Genomic DNA, 12,593 nt, shown 5'->3' on the forward strand with positions numbered 1-12,593 from the left:
ACTAATAGGCTTCAGTAAAATTGTGAGGTTTATTCATAAATCAAAAAACTGTTTTGGATAGCAGTTTATAATCATGTATTTCTTAAAAAAAAATACACGATAACAAATACATGATGATGAAAGAAAAAACTTAAAAATATGACAAAACCAATAGAATGGGTTCCAGTCCATTGAATCGAAGTACCATTGCCAAAAAAAAAAAAAAAAAAAAAAAAAAAACGAAAACTTACATTTTCGAACAATGGAACTTCTATCACAATCAACAAGAATAAACGTCTGATTAATATGACACTATAGGTCCCAACAGCTCAACTATCGCTTTCGTCCGGTCCAGCGCCGCCGGCGCAAGGCAGTCGTTCGTGTGACGCCATCCGAGTAAGACCTGTACGCGAGTGCTGTCTCGTCTCCCTTCAGAGGGACTCTCAAACGTCAAGCCAAAGTTGATTTGTGGCCTTTTATCCTGGAGAATTTTACAGTGGATGATCGTCGATTCTGGATTATAACCTCGCTGCATTTAGAAGGATTATGAAGCTTTAGTTTATTTACAAATATAGACGCTAATTAAGGATTGGACGTAATTTTAGGTAAAGAATTTAGTGCCCACTAACTGAGGATTGATAAATATTTATTTAGTAAAGGAAGTATTTTGGCGTCCGTCGGAATTGGTGAATTCAAGAGCTTAGAAGAGAGAGAGGATTTATCCCCTTATCCAATTCCAATTCGGGAGGATTAGTATACCTCTCGGCAACATCGTCTAATCAAATCTTCCTTCCTCTGACATGGTAAGTAGGGGAGAGTTAGGTAGTATGCACTTAACTATGCCTGCATTTTGTTTGACAATGCACCTATTATTTCATCTATATTTTTATATATATACTATGCAATGTATTCCGTTTTTATGTAACGACACTAACTTTTGACGTAAGTAGGATCTAAACCAAAATAAAAATGAGGTCTTTTACCCAAGAGTATGTACTACGTCATGAATGTTGTTCTGTCAGCCATGAATGATTTTAGTATTTAACTGTACAAACAGTAGTATTGCATAGTTGTTACTTGTACTACACATATTAGTAGTAATGGGACATTTAGTATTACCCTTCCGGAGATAATTGCAGTAATCGATATATGTAAAACACATCAGCGTACGAAAAATGTTGCGAAGCAATTTTATATCTATGAAAGTGCGTGAAGTTCTCTCTCTCTCTCTCTCTCTCTCTCTCTCTCTCTCTCTCTCTCTCATTTCTTTTATATATATTATATATATATATATATATATATATATATATACTATATATATATATAATCTGTGGAGAATTGGAAAATACCGTTTTTTTCCTTGCTGAAATAAGTCACGTAATGACGGTTGATATTCTTCCCTCCCATCGAGTAGGCCTATGTCTGAGTTCATTTCTCGGAATCGGTGGAAGTATCTTGGGCACGATTATTTAAACGTTTTTATGCCCCAGTTTACCTAAACAGCGAATTATGCATCGGTTGGATAGTCGACTACCCATAGACTATCTAGTGGATGGGGGGGCATGAGTCTAGCGATCTCATCCTTCACAGATTGGGGGTCAATCTTTAAATAAAACATAACTGTACCCACGCATGTAGACTCAGTTCATACTTTTATAATGTAACTCGAAACTATTTTCTAGTAGCATTAGTTGGTTTTGCTATTGAATATTTAGCAGTAAATGGGATTTATTTTAAATGACGATGTAGATAATGAACGCGTTTTGTTATTGATTTTGTTGCGTTGAATAATTTCAAGTTTGCGTCAGAACGCTTAGCAACACTAGACTCATGGAAAATAGGCGAATTAGTTAATTTTAAGTCATTCACATGGAAATGCTTCTCCACGTCACTGTGACTTCATAAGCTGGAGAAATGAAATAAAAAACGGTATGGAGTTTATTACTGGTCTAGACCGAGAGCAAGGGGAGGATAATTAAAGCTCAACGGACCGGTGTAATCAGGAACGTATAGAATCTCTACGATCTCTCTCTCTCTCTCTCGTGATACAGAAATAATTACATGAAGTGACTGTTCCTCATTCGTAAATCTCGATTTTTGTATTGTATATCTTGATTGGATTTCATCAGGTAGTACGTTTATTACTTAATATAAGGTCTTTTCTCTGCATGTAAATGCTATAGCATCTTGACACATTAAACAATGACCTGTTTATAGTAATAATAATAATAATAATAATAATAATAATAATATCTATTGTTATTATTATTATGCTGTTCATGCACTTCCATGTTATTTTTTCTTCACTTTTAAAAGGCCTGGATGAACACTAACGAGTACTGAATACATGCTTTTTTCAATTATTGTTATATATATATATATATATATATATATATATATATATATAATACAATATAATATCCTTTGCTTCGTGCTCAAAATGATTAATTAACAAAAATACGGTACCTGGTTTAAAGAATGGCATCTTTTCTTCATTATTTGTTCTGAAGTGTGTATGTGTGTGTGTGTGTGTGTGTGTGTGGCATTTTATTATTCGCAGGAACCATTAGTAACATTCACGTTTCATATTCCGAATGTTTATGTTATACGAATGAATTAAGTACATGAATGACAGAATTTAGCTTATTTTATGGAACATCATAATTTTCCTTAGTCTTAGTTTTCCCGCGCAAAACGCTGACGGTCCATCCACTGCGCAAGGCGATGCTCACGCGTTTGCAGTCGTCTTCTATTGTTATTGTTATCGAAAAAAATAAAAAAAAAGAGGTGAGGCGCGCAGAATATGAAATGGGGATTCCAATCTTGTAGAATTTTTCTTCGAAAGTAAGAAAAAGTGACCGAAGTGTCTACGTTGGCTTAGAAATGAGGGATTCACCTCCCCCCCCCCCCCCCCTTCTCTAGGAAGCAGTCAAGTGTTAGGACTATCTGATTGAGGGGAGGTTAAAGACGATTTTGACCTAGTTGGACTAGATACAGTATATATCCTACAGGTAATGCTATATACACAAACCAAATATTTTATGGATATTTTTAATTTTTTGTACAATAGCCATATTTCCCCCCGAGGTTATTTCATAATGAAAAGAAATTAAAGATTATAGTTTATTAATCTGAAAAAAATATTGACAAGTTGGAAGGGAAAGAAGTAGAAGAAAAAAAAGGGGTTAATTTTAGTGCGATGAATAAATAATATGAGGCATTATTAGAGTGAACATTTCAATACAATTTTAAGCAACAAATACACACTATTTTTTACTAACTCAAAATCAACTTTGAAGTGGGTAACCGCCCCCCCTCCTCCCCCAGTCCGGCCGTTCCCGGAGAGCTGTTGTACTACAATACTAAATATGTACGTAGCGGTCAGGATACTTACCTCATTAGCAAGAGGGATCAGGGCTTGATTTCTGGGCAAGACATCTCTACACAGACTAATTGCTTGCTATTCCATTGTGCAGGAAATACGTAGTGCATGGTAATTAGTCGACTGTTGTGATTAGCAGGTAGGTGGGGAAGTCTAGCATTTGCATTCCAAAGTAAATGCCAAGAATCACAATGGTCATATTCTCTCTCTCTCTCTCTCTCTCTCTCTCTCGTCCTCTCTCTCTCTCTATATATATATATATATATATATATATATATATATATATATATATAATATATATATATATGTGTGTGTGTGTGTGTGTGTGTGTGTGTGTGTGTGTGTGTATTTTATATATATATATAAATTATGTATGTAAGAGATATATACTGAATGCTTCTAGTGAAAATCATTTGATGTTCTACAGTCTTTCACCAGTAGCGCTCCCCCCCCCCCCCAAAAAATAATGAAAGTACAAACCATAACAAAAATTCAATCACCCGCTAAATTTGTAATTATTCCTGTATCACTTTGGAGGTCAGATTTCTATGCAACAATTAAAATCAAGGGATGCCTCATTCGTTTTTCTCTTTTATATTTTTACATTAATTGTAACCCACAGTCATCTGGGAGTCACCATTGTTTCATCAAACAAGAGAAATTCCATACCAGTTTGAAAATTGGCGTTCCAAAACTTTTTTTTTTTAACACCAGTCGTGCATGAAGAACGCGCGGCAGGCTTCTGAAAAACGTGGCTTGATATACCAGCGTTGTGAAATGAATCACACTTTTTAGGAGAAACAATGGCGTTTTGCAATTCGGCAGTAAACGGACTGTGGGGTGAGTTTATCGAAAGGTAAAATGACGATGGTAATGAATTCCTACCAAACCATATCCGTTATCGGGCGATTGTTTAAATTAGGGGAGGTTGCGTCACACGCGAGCTGGAACGTTGTTGGAACATTGGTTCTTCTTGTGTTCGCGCTGATAAGTTAACGACAAGCCCACTCACTGGCTCTGTCGCCTCTGTGGCGTGTAATCAACTCTTCTCTCTTTTTAAAAACCTTATTGTAAGACAGTATCATCTCAGATTAAGAGAGAATGCGTGAAATAAAATATTTAAACAGACTTGTATAACTTGTCCACGACGGTTTTGTCTTAATGAAGGAATAATCAGTAATAATATTATTCATCAAAAGAAAGTAATTCGAGATTATATAAAGAAAGTAGGTATGCTATGGAAAAATTCTACGTGTACAATAGGTTACAGAATTTCATCTCATATTAAGAGAGAACGAGTGAAAACATACTTAAACGAACTGGTATAACTTGTCCACTACGGTTTGTCTTAATGAAGGAATAATCAGTTACAATTAATCATAAAAAAGTAATTCGGGACCAAATAAATAGAGTCGTAATGAAGGAATAATCAGTTATAATTAATCATGAAAAGATAGTGATTCTGGATTATATAAATAAAGTAGGTATGCTATAGAGAAATTCTACGTGTACAATAGGTTATACGCTGAAAATATTACAAACAAAAATCTATAGATAAAGCAGAAAAAATTTATAGGCAACATAGAAAGATTAGACCGTGAAAAATCACAAAACACGTATAGGAGTCGCTGTTACGTAAAAGAAAGAAAGAAAGAGAAAAATCAGCCCATTCAACAAACGAAAGGAATCTGCCTGAGGTGCTACAGAACCTTCCCGATGGACGTGTTCGATGGGTTTGTCATAAAAGCACTAAACAGTCTGTTGGGCGAGAAGTGACGCTGCGGAATTCGGGCTTTGGTATTGCTCTCTTTGGTTGACTGGGCGCCGAGTTTGGAAAGCGTAGGTTTTAAAAGGCTAGGAAATGCCGGCACCTTCCCTCACGTGCCTTTTAGAGACGCAAGAAAGAGAGGGACTGTCAAGTATTATGCTCACCGCTCGCTCATAGATTACGTGCAGAAAGTCAACGTACGTCTCTCTCTCGCGTTGCCAAGCAACGCGTGACGTACCTTTCAACCGATAGGAGTGTGATCTGGCGGTTAAGTTTGTTTTCTTGCAACGTTATCGCCTTTCGTGGTTCTGGATTTAGATTCGGAACGTGCTGGCACTGCATGGTTCTGTAAAGGTAACGTATAGGCCTACATGGAAACTCACAGGGAAAACACATTGTCTGTTATGGAACACAGAACGCAAGGATGCTTTCTGGTTTATATGAAATTGAAAGAAATGAACCGTTAGAAAATATATGTTTTTAGAAAGTTAATTAAAGTAATCCAGTTAGGAACAGAAAAAGAGCAAATAGTCGTGACGTGACGGAATTCCTTTGATGAATCTCCCCTAGTACTAAAAATTCAGAACGAGAGAATCAGGCGTGATTACCTCGGAGGAGGAGGAGCAGGAGCAGGCCAATTAACAGGGTTTCTTTGGATATTAGACCTAGGGTCCACTCCACTCTTAAAGTTGATCCAGCATCCTTCAGTCCTGGGGTAGAGAGAAACACTGAGTTGCTTTCCTCTTTGATTTCATGAGACCTCTAAACACATGTACGGTTGAAGTTTGTTCGTATGATAGGCCTAGTTTTCAAGCTTTTGTAACTGGATGAATGTCGTAATTTTATAAACGCTTTATCTCAGTGGGGCAGGCCACACAGAGCATTTAATGCGGTGCACTGTAGGCATTATTTAAAGTTCTTTGCAGCGTGCCTTTACCCCTAGCTGCAACCCCTTTGGTTCCTTTTACTGTACCTTCTTTCATATTCTCTTTCTTCATCTTACTTTCCACCCTCTCCTAACAATTGATTCATAGTGCAACTGCTTTGAGGTTTTCCATCCTGTTACACCTTTGGAACCTTTTTACTGTTAATTTCCGTTTCAGCGCTGAATGGCCTCATAGGTCGCAGCGCTTGGCCTTTGGCCTAAATTCTGCAATCGATTTAGTTCAGTGGGGCAGGCATTTGTCAAACACAGGCGTCCTTGGACGAGAATTTGGATGAATGCAGTTAGTTTCACCTGTGGCAAATACGTTCAAACTGCAAGATTTCACTGGTTGAACTGCAGTTGAAAGAAAGTCACATTGATACAAAGCAACATTCCTGCAGCTAAGTTGATACCACTGCAAATAACATTCAATTTTCCTAAGTGTTCACAGTGGTACGAGTGTTATGTATGTTTGCATGTAAGTGGATATATATATAAGCTGTTCATACGTACATAACATTTCTACATTTTATCACGCGGTTTGAGATGCTGTGAAGTAACTCGGTTGAAAAATTGAGACACCAAAAGAAATTATATATATATATATATAGATATTTATATATATATATATATATATGTGTGTGTGTGTGTGTGTGTGTGTGTGTGTGTGTGTGTGTGTGTGTGTGTGTGTTGCTAAGGTCATTCATCACGGCTTTCTTGAGCTTAGGCCTAGAGAGTTCACGCCTTAGAAAAATCCAGTATGTACAGTGATGCTCAAATCTCATGCGACATGACTCCAAAGGATTTCGTTCAATATTCACTAACTGGCAACTAGCTTGCTCCATATTTATCTTTTATTTCAATGCGAAAACGCGAGTATCGCATATCTAAAGCCATAATATGTTTCATAAGAGTGAAATCTGTCATATATTTAAAAATTGTAAGAAAATGTCACGTGTAGCCAAATTTCAGAAAAACCCTTACGAAACATTTTCAAAACTTTCGTTCACTCATTGCTGAAGCATTTGACCAAAACGAAGTCGCAATCAACCTCAGTTCAAATGTTAACTAAATAAAAAGAAGAACGAAAAAAATTGTCGTAACATTAATAATGCTTCCAAAGCAAACATAAAATTTGAAAATAGTCCTATTTGATTGCTTTTACCCTCAACCGATGAAAAAATGTAAATATGTATATACAAAAGTAGAAATGCGCCCACCGATATCAACGTGTGAGGGGAGCATGTGTGACGTATCAGTGTCGGTGCAACAACAACCACCTGGTATATAAGTAGGTCTATAATGAGTAGAGACCATTAAATTATCTTGAAAACATTTACTTTATGTGTTAAAGGAATATTTGGATTTTCATACATAATTATTTGTTATCTTTCTTAAATATTTCAAAACTGATAGCATACTAGCAAATATTCGCCTATTTGTCAAAGACAAGATATTATTCCTAGGCCTAGGTGTTAGATTTCTTTACTCTACACTTAACATTCACATCTCTATATTAACAATTTCTGGCCAGAAAGCAAATGAGGTTATCTACACATTCCTGCACTTCAAGTACCTTATGAAAGAATAAATTATACACCAAAATCGAGCAGAAGGACATTTTAAGGAAGAAAATAATATTGTAAACCAGTTGAAAAAACACAAGTGTTACATATGCCTTGATATTAATACTTATGATATTTCGATTATAACCATCTTCTCCATGTAACCAAAATCATCGTCCTCTTTTTTATTCCTCAAAGAATAGGTATAATCTCTACAAATAAAAACATTAATAAAGATTACATCTCAGAAAGCTTAGATTATTTTTCCAGGCCTATAAATCATTTTGCAACATACAGGCAGCTTAAACACAGCCTGAAACTTCAACATTCAAAGAAAACTGGTTGTAATTCATATTCCTCAAAGAACAGGTGATCTCTACAAATATATTCATTAGTACAGATTACATCTCAGATGGCTTAGATAATTTTTTTAGGCCTATAAAACATTTTCCAACATACAGGCAGTTTAAAACGCAGCCAAAATCTTCAACATTCAAATAAAACTTGTTTTAATTCATATTCCTACATTGAAAGTGTTTGTTATGACTGTTGAGCTTATTAGGTCTACTGTCATAATGCTGCAGACATGTTATGTTGACCAGTCCGAGGAGCATGTTAAGTGTGCTTTCATTGCTGGCACCGCTAACCTTATCACACCACACTTGAACTGAGCAACGTAAAGATAAGAAAAATAACAAAATCGATTCAAATCACACAAATTAAGAATTATACCAATGCATAAAAGTGATCATATCTATTTAACATACGGGAAATAAGGCTGGCTGTGGAATTCGCAAACTTTTCGACATGAATGACATTACAAATAAAAAAAAGAAAAAATAGCGCTACTTGGCAACATCACGTTGAGTCTGAGAATATGGACGATACAAAAAGAATCATGTCGCATGAGATTTGAGCCCCACTGTACGTGTGTATATATATATATATATATATATTATATATATATATATATATATATATAATATATATATATATCATTGTGTGTGTATTTATGGTAATGCAAAGTTAGTCTTTGTGTATATTTTACAGTTTTGTTTGCTAGTTAGTTTACAGTAAATGCTTCGATGAAACTCTGTAACCAATTTCAAAACAGTCACTAAACAAACAAACAAAAAAAGTGAAAGTGACGAGAAAAATTTAATTTAGTTCCGTCAAACCACCTCATATCGTAGGGATTCGAACCAGTAAACAGAAAAGTGTATCAATTTGAGAGAGAGAGAGAGAGAGAGAGAGAGAGAGAGAGAGAGAGAGAGAGAAAGTTTTCCCTCTTAGATAATAATTTGGTCTTCCGAAACTAATGGACTAAAGGGTGTAACAGGTTACCTAAGGGAAAATAATATATATATATATATATATATTATATATATATAAAATAAAGTTGATTGTTCCGGTGACTTGTTCGAAAGTGCTGTGGTAAATTTATTCGATCCAATTTTATATTTTGGTTTAGGTGAGATTAATAACGAAAATATTTGTTAGTATTTTTCATTATTGATATTTGTTCTTATAACATCTGGTACCATTTTTCATCATTAATCTTCTTATGTTTATATTTTACCATTTTTTGTTATTAGTATTTTATTGAAAGCAAAAAAGACTTATTAATAGTTTCTAAACAGTTTATAAAATTGTTCTAGGATGTCACGACTTTTCTATATTTAGATAATAATAATAATAATAAATAATAATAATAATAATAATAATAATAATAATAATAATAATAATAATAATATCTGTGTACGCTGGAAACAGACCTTCTTTCAGATATGTTTTATAAAAGATATTGGCATAATTCACAGAATTGATTTTATACAAAATTCTTTCGTATAAAATTGAAAGAATTTTGTATAAAATTAGTTCTGTGAAATCTGCCATTAATTTTAATATGATAATAATAATAATAAAAAGACGAAGCTGGCCATGTGTCAGCACGGGCTCTTGCATTGAAAATTCATGTATACTTCGCTAAGGTATAGTGGTGATTTTTTTCTTTTTTATTCTTAAACATGTAGGCCTTCTCCGTCATTTATATTGAAGATTATATTTTAGAATAGCCTAACGATTTTAAAACGGGTTGAACCACGTTGAGTTGCCAATGGGGAGGAACGAGTTTGAAGTCCGTATCGTGACAGCTCGCAGGCTCTGCGGAATCCTACGATCATTCCCTGTCACGATATTTGCTTACTGCATGTGAAGTGACGTGTAATTATACGTTTACGATTTTTCTATTATTATATGTCTTCTGCGTTCGGCTCCTTGGCTGTTCGCTGTCTCTCTTTCGTCTTGGGATGAATCATACTGTGTGTATCTTTCTTTTAGGTTCAAGGTGAGTCTACTCTCTCTCTCTCTCTCTCTCTTCTTTCTCTCTCTCTCTCTCTTCTCTATCTCTCTCTCGCTCTCTCTAGTCTCTTCTTCTCTCTCTCGTCTCTCTCTTCTTCTTCTTCACTTCTTCTTCTACGTGCACGAGAGAGACTGTTTACCCTGCCGTCTGTGTTGTTCCTCTTACAATAATTGTGTTTTCATATTTCTTCTAAGATGTCGATTTGATGCAAGAGAGGATTTCTCAATAGAAATAAGGAATTATGATAATACGAAATCCTTACTATTTCTGGAAACAGGCTATTGGATCTTGCGCTTTGCTGTTAGCCTCTGCTTTGTCCTGAGATGTACTAGACCTATAACAACATCCCAGTAAACGCTTCGGTTTTCTGTTACCGTAGTAATTCAAGTTATAGAATAGCTTCAATAACTGTAACAGGAGCCAAGAAGAGTGATAACCAGAGAGAGAGAGAGAGAGAGAGAGAGAGAGAGAGAGAGGAGAGAGGAACATGTAGATATTTTTATGGATAATTTTTGTCTAAAGAGGAAAAGAGTTCAGTAGACGCATCACTTGACATATATATACTAGGTTTCAGCCGAAGAATGAGGAGAGAAAGTAAGGTAACTGCTGTTCTTTAGGAGAGAAAGAGAAGGTATTCAAGTCTGTCACCGGATAGCATTTCGTGGGTGGCGTGTCCTCCATCACATCACTGGAGGCAATTTCACAACAAAGAACTTGCGCGCAACTCTGGCGGAGAAAGGAGAATCATTTGTATATCGACTAATTCTATAAACATTCTCTCTCGTATAGAGCTGTATTCCGATTAAAAACACAGAAGGGTGAATAAAATGATTAATGTTAACACAGACGCAGCACTCATGGGTGAATGGAAGTTTGTGGGAGTATTAGGCCTATGTAAGTGTTACGTACCTCGGGAAAAAAAAAACCACATAGGCCTAGTAGTAAATGTGACATAAAATTTATCCAGAGAGCAGATCCTTATTTAAATCTAATTCAGATCTGGATTCATTTGGAAAGCAGCGCTTCCATGAAGGATTTAAAAAAAGGGAACAACAAATCGTGTTTATTGTGTCGACCTGACCCAGTGGAGACGCGGTTTGTTTGTGCGTCTATATAGGCGAAGGTGGTGATTAGCAGCGCTCCTCCAAGAAATGTGTGTCAGGATGCCTTCCGTTCCACGCCCTTACCCTTCGGAGGCAGTGACGCCCTCTTGGCACCTTCGATATCGGAGGGAATTGGATTCGATTATTCTACTCTAAAAAACACCCGAGCTCCTGCTCGGTCTCAAATGATTTAGTTCTTCGTTGTTCTGGTACCTCATAGTCAGTGTTTGGTCATTCCTCTATTTTTCCTTTTCAGTTTTCTGAAAAGGAAATTCTTGTGTCGATTGTCTTTTTGTCCGCCCTCAGATCTTAAAAACTACTGAGGCTAGAGGGCTGCAAATTGCTATGTCGGTCATTCACCCTCCAATCATCAAACATATCAAATTGCAGCTCTCTAGCCTGGTAGTTTTTATTTTCATTTAAGGTTAAAGTTGGCCATATTCGTGGTTCTGGCAACGATATAGGACAGGCCACCACCGTACCGTGGTTGAAGTTTCGTTGGCTGCGGCTCATACAGCATTATATCGAAACCACCGAAAACTAGATCAATTTTCTTTGGCCTTGAGTATAGTGCGCCTTAGTAGCGGCTGTACAGAAAGCTCGATTTTATACTTGTATATTTTGTCAAGGAAATTTTGTCGAGAAAATTATATAGTCGATAAAACAGTGGAGGGAACTTACAGGACACTGTGAAAACGGAGAAAGTAAGACATTCCACTCAAACAGGAGGCATTTCAGCCGTAATGAATTGACACACACACACACACACACACACACACACACACACACATATATATATAATATATATATATATATATATATATATATATATATATAATATCTATATATAGTTTATGCAAAACTGCACACGCGTATGCATACTCATATTGATACATAACCAGAACAATAATAAAGGAGCTCGATACGCGTTAAATATATACTCGTATTGAAGCTGCAAAAGAACAAAGTAAACTATAGATAATGGCTAACTGTTCTCTTCTATCGTGACCTTCTCTTGTCAGTTCCATTTCAAAAAAAACCGGGAAGGATAAAAACAAGAAGAATTAAGCTGAAGAAAGGTATGATAACTCACAAAGGAGGCTGCAGACATGTTTTTTAATGTTTATTTGATGGATATGCCAGTGTATTATGAATGTTTGAAAGGCATCTTGACTATAAATCGTTCGGGAAAAAAACGAAGTATCGTTCCTTTTTTTTTTTACTTTCCGTTTCATTATATTATTATTATTATTATTATTATTATTATTATTATTATTATTATTATTATACAACTCCATATCTGGAAGCAGTGTCAACGGTGTACCTACTTTTAATTGCTTGAACGCAAGTATAGCAGATAAATCACCCCTTTCTATTATATACAATGGCATTTGGTACTTTCATTTAAACTATGGGAGTGAAGCATACTCATTGCTTTGTAAGAATTCAGTGTTCGATATTGAAAAGGCTGATCGTAACTTGCGGTTAAGGTCAGTTTTGTGTGAGCAG

The 12,593-nt window shown here is 35.7% G+C and overlaps 1 protein-coding gene across 1 annotated transcript in view; it reads left to right on the top strand.

The window, feature by feature from the left end:
- The first annotated feature begins 365 nt into the window (after positions 1–365).
- LOC135226408 (uncharacterized) overlaps positions 366–12,593 on the top strand; it is a 70,064-nt gene continuing 57,836 nt past the window's right edge. The window contains 1 exon segment of the mRNA XM_064265928.1: positions 366–782. The gene's annotated coding sequence lies outside the window, so the exon portion shown is untranslated.

This window comes from Macrobrachium nipponense, chromosome 14 (genome assembly GCF_015104395.2).
Source record: "Macrobrachium nipponense isolate FS-2020 chromosome 14, ASM1510439v2, whole genome shotgun sequence".
Classification (NCBI taxonomy): Eukaryota; Metazoa; Arthropoda; class Malacostraca; order Decapoda; family Palaemonidae; genus Macrobrachium; species Macrobrachium nipponense.